This window comes from Heterocephalus glaber, unplaced genomic scaffold (genome assembly GCF_053883595.1).
Source record: "Heterocephalus glaber isolate CG9 unplaced genomic scaffold, H.glaber_assembly_v1.0 deba00001613, whole genome shotgun sequence".
Taxonomy (NCBI): Eukaryota; Metazoa; Chordata; class Mammalia; order Rodentia; family Bathyergidae; genus Heterocephalus; species Heterocephalus glaber.
The window spans coordinates 5,155,134-5,167,324 of NW_028258384.1; the positions used below are offsets into that span (position 1 = coordinate 5,155,134).

Below are 12,191 nucleotides of genomic sequence, written 5' to 3' on the forward strand. Positions count from 1 at the left end.
ATCTATGAAGACAGTGAGTCCAGCATCTCCACTAATTGAATAATTAGGCTGTTTATCTTATTCTTTTTGGAAGTTTTTGTTTGTTTTTTGTTTTTGTTGTTTTTTTTTTTTTGGTACTGGGGATCGAACTCTGGTCCTTGTGCCTGGCCAGCGAAACCACTGAGCTAAATCCCCGGGGCCCAGTTTGTTTGTTTTTTGAGATAGGGTCTTGCTGTGTAGCCCAGGCTGATCTCAAATTCTTGAGGGTCCTCCTGTCTCAACCTCCCAAGGGCTGGGATTACAGGTGTGCACCACCACACCTGGCTTTGAAATGTTATTTATTTATTTATTTATTTGGTTTCTTTGAGACAGGGTCTCACTGTGTAGTTCAGGCTAGTCTTGAACTCACTATGTAGCCCGGGCTGTCCTTGAACTCACAGCAATCCTCCTGCCTCAGCCTCCCAAGTGCTGGGATCACAGGCATGCACTGTCTGTCTGGCTTAAAGGTTATTTTGAACTGAGATTTCAGTTTTTTATTTTATTTTATTTATTTACTTTTGACAGGGTCTCGCGCAGGCTAGTCTTGAACTCACTATGTAGTCCAGGCTGGCTTCGAACTCATGGGGATCTGAGTGCTGGGGATTACAGGTGTGCACCACCACACCTGGCAGTTTTTTAATTTTAAACTTTTTGTGTTTACAGTAATGACAAGAGATTTTGTTTTCTTGTCTTTATTTTTTTAACTTGAGGGTCTGATAATGTAGTAGGAAAGACAGATATGATCACCTATTCACTTTTTATTCCCAGTAAGATTATGAATTAGAAATAGCAAGTGTTGGGAAGGGAGCATTTGAGTTAGGTCTTCAAAAATGGATGGGATTTAGCTTTTCAGGAATGAAGGAAGAGGAGGATAGTCCAAGTAGAAATAATGTGAACAAAGCTTGGGGAGCTGAAAAGATGGAGGACATCCAATAATATGTCAACATCTAAGATGTCACTGGTTAAAAGAAAAAAATTAGAATACAGGGTTGGGTGGCTCACTGGTAGAGCTCTTGCTTAGCATGAGTGCATTTCTGGGTTTGATCTTCAGCACCTCAAAAGAAATTACAAAACTGGTTATCTTATAGCCAACTAATGCAGCCATTAAAAAAACCTATATTCTGTATAGAAAAAAATGAATGGAAATGACAAATACAATGTTAAGGTATGACGTTTATTTCTGATATAAGCTAGAATCTAAAAGAGGCAAAAGTAGCCAGACACAGTAGTGTCTATAGTCCCAGGTGCTAGGAGGCTTAGGCAGGAGGCTGTCCTGAGTCCAAGAGTTTGAGGCCAGCCTGGATAACAGCAAGAGCTTGGGGTGGGGAGAAGCGGAGGCAGAGAGTGAGTGAGGGCCAGGGATTTAGCTCAGTGGCACCGAGCCTGCCTCGCAAGTGCAAGGTCTTGAGTTCCATCCTGGTACCAAAAAAAAACAAAACAAAAAACCCCAGATATCATGGGCGGGGGTAGGGTGGGGTGGAGAGCTTGAGCAAACAGATTTTTTGTATTCTTATTTCTTCTTGCTGTGCTGTGCCTCACATAATCCTTTCATTCTGATTTGATCTTTGTGTCTTTTATTTGGAATCATTTGTCTGGGGGATACTAAAGATTAAATATAAGGCCTGGCACATGCTAGGCAAGCACTTTACCACTGAGCTACCATCTCCAACTCTTTATTTATTTAATTATTTTTGAGATAGGTTTCACTTTGTAGTGCAGGCTGACCTTGAACTCACTGTGTACCCCAGGCTGGCCTTCAACTCAGTGATCCTCCTGCCTTAGCCTCTCCAGTGCTAGGATTACAGGGATGCACCACCGTGCCTAGCTTTCAGCCCTTTACAAATTTTTTTTTGAGGCAAGGTCTCACTAATTTGCCCAGGCTGGCCTCAAACTTGAGATCCTCCTGCCTCAGCTTCCTCAGTAGCTGGGATTATAGGCATGTGCCACCACGCCCAAAAGGAATAGCTTTTTAAATTGTGGGAATGAGTAACATTTTTTTTTTTTTTTTTTTTGGTACCGGGGACCTTGCACTTGCGAGGCAGGCAGCGGAACCACTGAGCTAAATCCCCGGCCCTGTTTTTGTTTTTTTGAGACAGGGTCTTGCTTTGCAGTGTAGGCTGGCTTTGAACTTATTACGTAGCCCAGTCTGATGTCAAACTTGTAGCAATCCTCCTGCCTCAGTCTCCTGAGTGTTGAGATTGCAGGTGTATACCCCCAAGCTGATATCCAACTTTTTCAATGATGACAAAATTATTTAAGAATTTTTCTTTTTCTTTTCTTTTTCTGGATACTAGAGATAAAATTCAGGGCCTCATATATACTATGCAAGCACTCTACCACTTAGCACTAAAGCTACAACCTTGCTGGGTGTGGTGGCGCATGCCTGTAATTACAGCACTCGAGGCTGAGGTAGGAATATCATGATGTGTTTGAGGTCAGCCTGGGCTATGTAGTGAGTTTAAGACCAGCCTGTACAAAGAGAGACCCTGTTTCCAACCCCCTAGAAAAAACCTCCATATCCCCCCAAAGTACAACCTCAGCACAGAATTATTATGAATAAATATTAGTCCAATACTATACTATATTAATTACCATTACTGTAATATTAATGATATCAAGTGTATGGTATTAGTTGTTAATACATGTATTGATTATAATATTAAACAATAATGTATTCTTTCAAAAATAAGACTAGGTCCTGTATTAATTTTTGCTCCAAAAGATGCAAATAGGACTTATTTTCAGGAGATGTTTTATTTTCATGTATAACAACCTGCATTTATTCATGTATAACAATCTACATTTATTCAACTAGTCATGTCATCTTCTGAAACATCATCATAACTCTCCAAACCCTGAATTCCAGCCTGAATTTCTTTCTTTTATTTTTTTGGTTTTTGGAGACAGAGTCTTGCTTATGTAGCCCAGGCTGGCCTCTAATGCGCAGCAGTTCTCCTGTCTCAGCTTTTCAAGTGCTGGGATTGCAGGTATCCGCCACCACACTTAGCCTCAGCCTGAATTTCTTGCGACTCCATTTCCTGCAGAACCATCGGCCTCAGTCTCTCATGTCTGACAATAGAGCTCTCCTTAATGAGCATTTCTTGTCCATGTAGCCTACTCATAGTGTATTGGCAACACAAGCTGTCAGTGATTTTATCCCTTGAATTCTTCACCCAAGTCACGACCTCTTGCAGGCTGGGCCTCACAGAGTTTCCTTTAAATCAAGTGTTAATTGAAGACCTACGAGACCGAGTGTCAACAAAAATGGTCACAGTTAAGAATGATAAAGTGATGAAAAATTGCAGGCACCAAATTTCAGAAAATGTTTCTTTGTTTCACATGAGTGCATTCAGTACACCCATTACAACACACGACATATTGAATTATGAAGGTTCATATTGGACACAACCATGTCCATTCATTATCAAGTATGGATGTTATTTGTGCATTATGTCTGTGCTTGGAGTGGTCATTCAACAGTATGGTCTGGAGTTCATCTGTTTATATAGGCATATACCTCTCGTCCAAAGGCACCTGCTTTGGTATTTACAAGTACTTGATTATCATTTATACTATCATTTAAGTATTAATGTCAATAATATTCATTTGTATTTATATATTAATATTTTATAATTCAATATGTCTGTCATGTGTTGCAATGGATGTGCTAAATGTGTCTATCTGGCTGATGACCTTCACTGGGGCTTATTTTTGGAGTAGGGCTTATATTTTATGAGCATCCTGAAAAATCATTCTAGGGCTTATTTTCCAGTTAGGTTTTATTTTCTGGGAAATAGGGTATTATGCCTGGTGTGGTGGCACATGCCTGCAATCTCAGCACTTTGGGAGACTAAAGCAAGAAAATTGCAAATTTGAGTTCTGCCTGGGCAAGTTAAGTGTCTCAAAATAATAAATAAAAAGACAGATTTTTTTTTTTTTTTTGGTACTGGGGATCGAACTCGGGTCCTTGTGCTTGCAAGGCAAGTGGTGGAACCACTGAGCTAAATCCCCAGCCCAATAAATAAAAAGAAAGAACAAACATTATTACTGTTATTTGCATAGAATGAGTTTCATTTTGACCAGTAAATGCTTTCTCCCTTTCAATGTTAATTCTAAACATTACTTTTTAGTTCACAATAACTTGATTCTATTTTTTTTTTTGAGGCAGGGTCTTGCTTTGTAATTCAGGCTGGCCCTAAACTCACTATGTAGCCCAGGCTGGCCTCAAAATTGTGGCAATCCTCCTGCCTCAGCCTCTTGAGTGCTGGGATTACAGGTGTGCACCACCATGCCTAAGTAATACTAATTTTTAATCAGAAGTATAAGTGTATTTGGATGAATTGGCCATCAGATTGGAGTCATATGTCTTCCAGTATTGTCTGTCGAAAGTCCATCTCTTTCTGCTGAGGTGATAACAGTACTAATTTTGGTCATAAAAACATGTCTTCAGAGAGGTTTTTTTTTTTGAGAGTTTCTGTAGCTATTTTATTTTATTTATTATTTTATTTACACATGTTTACAATTCGTACAGTATACAGTCATATATACATATGACTGTATATATACATATATAACCATATATAGAATGGTTACATACATATTACAGCATGTTTCTTTTTTTAAATCCCCCTCCCCTCTTCTTCCCTCACCTTCCCACTCCTCCTCTGATTCCCCTATCCCCTTTTTCATACTTGTTGATAATATTTGTCTTAGCTCATGTTATGGCATATAGTGTCTACATTAATTGGGGTTATTAGGTTCCTGTGCATGGCATCTCTTTACTCTTCTTATTTCCTTCCCCTCCCCCTCACCCCATTCCAAGAGATCTGTAACTTTGTCTTTTTTATCCATCTTTTATCATTTTCTTTGTTTGTACTTCACTCAAATGTGAGATACTATATGGTATTTAAGCTTATGCATCTGGTTTATTTGACTCACCATTATATTTTCCAGGTGTGTCCATTTTCCTACCAATGTGTCATTCTTTATAGCCAAGTAGTATCCCATTATATATAGATACCACATTTTCTTTTTAAAACATTTTTATTTTATTTTATTAGTACATGTTTGCAATTCATGCAGTTTACAGTCCTCTTGTGGAGTGGTTACATGTACATACTACAGCTTGGATACCACATTTTCTTTATGCAGTTGTCTGTTGGTGGGTATACAGGCTGCTTCCAGGATTTAGCTATTATGAATTGTGCTTCTATAAACATTGGTGTGTGTTATAGCTTGTGTCTAGATATTCCCCCAAACCTCATGCAGTCATAGGTGAGGCTTTTTCAGAGCTGGCTGGATCTACAGTGTGTGATGCTGGAATTGATTCATGGTGCAATGCTAGGATCAAGGGCGCTAGGATTAAGGATGTAAATGCTACCTGCCCTAAATAGCCTGGATAAGATATAAGGGATAGAAAGGGCTGAGGTCCTTCTTTGTTTCTTTGCTATCTTCTGCCCACCATGAACTATTTCTCCTCTGCAGTGCCTGTCTACCATGCCACCCTGTCTTGGACTGAAACCTTTATAAACTATGAGCTAAATAAACCTTACCCCTTTAACTTTGAGTGTCAGGTATTGTCTCAGCAACGAGAGAAAAGTAACTAAGACAGAATTTGGTACCAGAGAAGTGGGGTCATTGCTGTGACTACCTGACCATGTGGTTAAGCAGCCTTTGGATCTGGCTTATGGGAAGAGAAGGAGGAAAGATTCAGAGATGCTGGCTGAAGAAGTAGAGCTGGGATGCCTTAGGCTATTCTGTATGGGAGATTCTAGTCAGAGTGCAGAAGACCAGAAAGCTGGTAAAAACCTGGGTCAGGAGGTTTCTGCTGGGAAGGACTGCATTGGCTATTGGACTCCAGACGATGTGTGTTATAGCTTGGCAGAAAGTTTGTCTACATTTTGCTCATGTCCAGAGACTTTGAGACTGAGATTAAGGGCAGCAGACTAACTAATCTTGCAGAAGAAATTTCAAGGCAGTCTAATGTTGAGGCTGTGGCATGGCTACTGTTGGGGGGCTTTTAGCCAGATTTATGTTGAGAATCAAGAGCAAAGCACCCAGCAGAATGATTCATAATGTTGTGACTTTGGCCAGAATGGAAGCTTCAGTAAAGCTGCAGCCTGCAGAGATGGAATAGAGGAGAAATTGGTTACTGAAAAGACTAGCAAGAAAAAGCCAAGTGTTTCAGAAGGCAGCAGAAAAGATGGCCTGAGGACATCACATGAACCTGCAGGACTCTAGCCTTTGTAGCCTCAGAGTTGCAATGTTGAAAGAATTTGCTTTGAGAAGGGAGCCCCAGAGCACCAGGTTCCAGAATGGCCGCCAGTGAAGTTGTTCCTCTAAATTAGGTTCAGAGTGCTCAGCAATCTAGGCATTCAACCCCTACAGCCAAGAGAAGGAAGTCTGGCTACTGCTCCAGCTGGCAGCAGACCTTGGCATCATCCACCTGGTGCTAGTTTTATGTGCATGAAGAATGCAAGAGTTGTGGGGTCAGGAAGGCTTCCACCCAGATTTCAGAGGGCCTGGGAGGCCAGGCAGTGTGCTCCTGAGAGGGCAGTGTATGGAGCTGTGGCTGTGAAGCTGAAGGTGCAATGGAGACCCCAAAAGTTTGGGGACTCCAGGAATGTGGATTGCCTGAGGAAAACTGCAAGGTGGGAGCGGAGCTGGCCCAAGAGAGAATCCATGGGAGCTACAACCACTAGCAGTGCCATAGTGGTGGAGCCACCCAAGCCCCTTGGAGTTCACATCTTGCCACAAATTGCCTTGGATGCTGCACATGGAACTACAGCACTTAATGTTTGCCCTGCTGGATTTTGGATTTGCTTTTGTCCCCTTCCTTTTTATCCCCCTATTTGTACCTTTTAGAATGGTAATGGTAATGTTTATCTTGTGCCATTGTATGTTGAAAGTGTTTAACTTTCTTTTCATTTGTGCAGGGACTTGCAGCTAAGAGTTTGTCTTAAATCTCAGAGGAGACTTTGAACTTGGACTTTTCAGTAATACTGAAACTGTTAGGACTTTGGCAACTCTTGGAGATGGACTAAATACCTTTTTCATAAAGGGATGTGCATGAGTCTTTGGGAGGCCAGGGCAGAATGTTATGGCTTGTGTCTAAATGTCCCCCCAAACTTCATGAAGTCATAGGTGGGGCTTTTTTTTTGGTACTGGGGATCGAACTCAGGTCCTTGGGCTTGTGAGGCAGGTGGCGGAACCACCGAGCTAAATCACCGGCCCAGTGGGGCTTTTTTAGAAGTGGCTAGATCTAGAGTATATGATGCTGGGATTAAGGGTGTATAATTACTAAATCAGTCAACTGATTGGTTTGGCACTGGCCTAATACCATTAGCCTAGATACAATATAAAAGGGGCAGAAAGATGCTGTTAAGATCTCTTTCATGCTTGCTTTGCTACCTTCTTCCTGCCATGAACTATTTCTCCTCTGTGATACCTGTCTGCCATGCCAGTCAGGTTATGGACTGAAACCTCTATAAACTGTGAGCTAAATAAACTTTTCCTCCTTTAACTTGTGGGTGTTGGGTATCTTGTCTTAGCAATAAGAAAAGTAACTAAGACGGTATGCATTCATGGCTGTAGTATGATGACTTAAGCTCTTTGAGGAAGATATCTTGCAGGGGGATAGCTGGGTCATATGGAATTTCTAATTTCAGTTTTTTGAGAAATATTCATATTGATTTCCATAATGGTTATAATAGTTTGCATTCCCATCAACAATGTAGGAGGGTTTCATTTTCACCACAGCCATGCCAGCATTTGTTATTGTTTGACTTCCTAATGATTGCCATTCTTTCCAGAGTGATGGAATCTTAGCATTGTTTGAATTTGTGTTTCTCTAATGGCCAGAGGTGGTGAGCATTTTTTCGTATATTTGTTGACCATTTGTATTTCTTCCTCTGTGAAGTGTCTGTTCATTTTTCTTACCCATTTCTTGACTGCATCTTCAATTTTAGGTGGTTTAATTTTTTTTTTTAGTTCTTTGTGTGTTCTAGATGTTAATCCTTTGAGGAGTAGCTGGCAAATTTTTTTTTTCTCAGAGTTTTAAAGCCTTCAATTCATTGAGTGATAGTGGATAGAAGAATACTTTATTTAGTACAATACATTATTTGACTTTGAATGCCAGGGCATAATTAGAATTCCCTGAATTTGCTCACTGTGTTTACTACAAAAATAGCCCACAAGTTCCTATTTCTTAACTTTAGGGAAAATGCTAAGTCATAGGATCTTGAGTCTGACTATTTTTTTTTTTTTTTTGGTACCGGGGATTGAACTCGGGTCCTTGCGCTTGGGAGGCAGGCGGTGGAACCACTGAGCTAAATCCCCGGCCCAGGCAACTGTAGTTTTTATTGCTGTTTTGACAGGATCTCACTGTGTTGTCCAGACTGACAAATTCTGATGGGTGTGTTTTTTTTTTTTTTTCCTTTGGTTTTAAAGACAGGGTCTCGTTCTGTAGTTCAGGCTGGCCTTGGACTCACTATGTAGTCCAGGCTGGCCTCGAACTCACAGCAACCCTCCTGCCTCAGCCTCCCGAGTTCTGTGATTGCAGGCGTCCTCTACCATGCCTGGTTTATGTTTTATTTTTGAGACAGTCTCTTGCTAAATTGCCCAAGCTGGGTTTGAATTTGAGATCTTCCTACCTCAGCCTCCTAGAGTCCTGGGATTACAGGTTTACAACACTACAACTAGCTTTAGTACTGAGGATTTAAACCGAGGGCCTTGTGGATGCTAGGCAAACACTCTGTAAGTCACACTTACAGCTTTTTTTTTTTTAAGGAATTACATTTTAATCAAGACTTGAAAAGCATGTATTTTTTTTTTTAAAGAGCATAGATATTGGAAGAAACTTTAAGAATTATGTCTTTTGGTATGAAGGACCTTATTTGCCCTAAAATGGGAAGCAGTCATTTATCTTCTTTGAAAATATGAATGAACACATTTATTTGATGATTAAAAAATTATGACGTTGTCTGGGTGTGGTGGTGCAGACCTATAATCCCAGCACTCTGGAGGCTGAGGTAGGAGGATTCCTGTGAGTTTGAGGCCTGGGCTACATAGTGAGATCTCGTCTCAGAAGCGCCCCCCCCCCCCATTATGATGTCAGCTAGGGATATTTCTGTCTTTCTCTCTCTTTTTTTCCTTTGGTACTGGGGATTGAACTCAGGACCTTGTGCTTGCCAGGCAGACAGGGCGCCACTGAGCTAAATCTCCGCCCTTTTTTGATTGTTTTTGTGAGACAGGGTCTCCCTATGTAGGCTGGCCTTGAACTCAGTATGTAGCCCAGGCTGGCCTCAAACTTGTAGCAGTCCTCCTGCCTCATCTTCCCAAGTGCTGGGATTACAGGCGTGTACCACTATGCCTGGCTGTAGCTAGGGATATTTCTCTTGCAAGGCAGGCACGGGGAACCACTGAGCTAAATCCCTGGCCCCGATAAGGATATTTCTCAATGGTAGATTGCCTTCTTAGCGTGCACAAGGCCCTAGGTTTGATCCCAGGACTGCAAAAACCAAACCAAAACAAAACAAAACGAAAACCACCCAACCCCTCCACATATGTGTGTGTGTGTGTCTGTGTGTGTATGTATGACATATATATACACATATATGACATATATGTATATATGACATACTCATATATGACATACACGTATATATGACATATATGACATATACATATATATGACAGCTCATAATTTCTTTGAAATTTTCAAACTAATCTCATAAATAAGGACCTATTGTTTTTTTTTTTTTAATAAACTTCTGCAAGTTTATCGAATAACTTCAATATCGTATGAAACATTTTTTTTTCTTAAATTCTTTTATTGGTACATTTTAGGTATACAACACAATTACATTTCTCATTGGGGACTTGTACCTTTACATGATGCATCTTGGTTCTTATTTTTAGGACCTATTGTTTTTAACTAACTTATTTAAAGATATGCCCGGTCTTATTTTACTTGTTTTTTTCAGTCTCCTAGAAAGAATAAAAGAAATGATCTACTTGTGTTTTGACATCTTTAACGTAAGCACATCTTTGAACTTGGAAAGACATTGATAGTTATAATAACATGTTTAGAATTTAAACTGTTCTAAAAGAAAGTAGGGTAGAAAATTAATAAGCAAGCACAAACTGGAACTTTGCTGGTTATGTTTTCTGAACTATTGATATTATTCCCTTGCTACTTCAGCTCATCTTAATACTGGGCCTGGTAGCACAGGCCTGTAGTCCCACCACTCTGTGAGGCTGAGGCAAGAGGATCGCAAGTTCAAGCCCAGCTTGGGCAATTTAGTGATTTAGCAAGACCCTGTCTCAAAATAAAAAATAGAAAAAAGGGTGGAGATGTGACTTAGTGCAAAGGTCCTGGGTTTAGTCAGCAGTACCAGAAAAAAAAGGCATTTTAATTTCACCATTGTATTGTAATTTTTTTTTTTTTTTTTTTTTTGGTAACGGGGATCGAACTCAGGTCCTTGCGCTTGCGCAGCAGGCGGCAAAACCACTGAGCTAAATCCCCGGCCTGTATTGTGATTTTATTGTGTTGTATGGGAGAGGTGTTGTAACATAGGGCACCCTGGTACCAAACTGCCTTGGCTGGGATACTAGCTCCTTTGCTTACTACTTGTATGACACTGGGAAGATTATTTATTTATTTTTTCTGTTTTTTTTTTCCAGTACTGAGATTGAACCCAAGGCTTCACACATGCTAGGTAAGTACTCTACCGCTGAGCTACCTCCTAGCCCCCCCCCCCCCCTTTTTTTTTTTTTGTACCGGGGATCGCACTCGGGACCTTGTGCTTTTGAGGCAGGTGCTGGAACCACTGAGCTAAATCTCCGGCCCTAGCCTTTTTATTTTATTTTGAGACAGTGTCTTGTTAGATTGCCCAGGCTGGGCTTGAACTTGAGATCTTCCTGCTTTAGCCTCCCACTGCTGAGATTACAAGTGTACGCCATTGTGCTTGCCGTAGACCTTTCTTTTTATTGAGGGGGCGTGCGTGGTGGTAACGAAAGACCTTATGCAAGTGCTTTGTCACCAAGCTACATCCCCTTCAAATTTGTAAAATGTAGACAGTAAGAGTACTTACCTCATAGGATTGTCAATGAGTTCAGTAAAATGATAAGAACAAATTCAATAAAGTAAGAACAGTGTCTGGCAGGTAGTAAATATACAATAAAGTTTCGTTACTATTATTATTTTAATACATTATCTACTGTAAAAGTAATTTTAGCAACCTATATAATATAAATTATAGTTCTACTGTACTATAAATTTAGTAGACTACAGGAGCAATATTTAACCAATATCTATAAGCAATATTTAATTTCTAAATTATACCACAAAAAAGGAAAACTCAGATTAGGAGGGCCCAGTGGCCTATAGTACTCCTACAATATGCTAAATGATATGTCACAACTCATTATGACAGTTAGGAAATCATATTATGAAGATGTAGTCATTCTGCTTTTCTACCAAAAAAACCAATCTCCTTGTATAATTATCAAGCCATAGACTCTGGACCATCAAGATTTTCCAGATTATTTCCCTAATTGTTAAATGCTGAATCATAGTTCTGCTAAATGCATTTTGAAATATAAAAAATCAGCAAGGGTTAGAAATGCATTTCTATCCTAGTCTGCAGAATAGCTGCATTCTCACAATGTTGTGTGTAAATGTCATTTTAAATGGAGCCCATCAGTACTCCAATTAGTAAATATTTATTCTTGCTCATTATATATCCAATGTTTACCTAGGCCCTGGGAGATAGGCAAAGAAGTATAATGCATATGCTCTGATGTCTAACCATAGAAATAATTCTACTACAAAATAATTATAGAGAAGTTAAATATTAAGCTATGATACTGATTCCAGGTTTTTTTAAATTTTAATTTTAATTTTTGTACCGGGAATCTAACTTGGATTTTTCCCAGGGTTTTTTTTAAAGGAGACTATTCTTTTATTTTATTAAAATTTTAAAATTTTATTTGTGCATGTTTGCAGTTCCTGTAGTTTACAGTCATCTTGGATTCCAGAGTTTTTAAAATTCAAAAAGAAAGTGACTAGTATATGACATGCTTTTTTTATGGAAAAGGTGGGATGTTGCTTCATTTATCCAATTAAGAATAATTTATTGAGGGGCAGGGATGTAGCTCAGTGGTGCCGCGCC

The 12,191-nt window shown here is 39.8% G+C and overlaps 1 protein-coding gene across 2 annotated transcripts in view; it reads left to right on the top strand.

Moving 5' to 3' along the window:
* Atp7a (ATPase copper transporting alpha) overlaps nucleotides 1-12,191 on the top strand; it is a 228,203-nt gene that overhangs the window by 2,534 nt on the left and 213,478 nt on the right. For both annotated transcript variants that reach the window (XM_087196603.1, XM_004867484.4), the window contains exon 2: nucleotides 10,702-10,736. The gene's annotated coding sequence lies outside the window, so the exon portion shown is untranslated. The remainder of the gene's footprint in view (nucleotides 1-10,701; nucleotides 10,737-12,191) is intronic.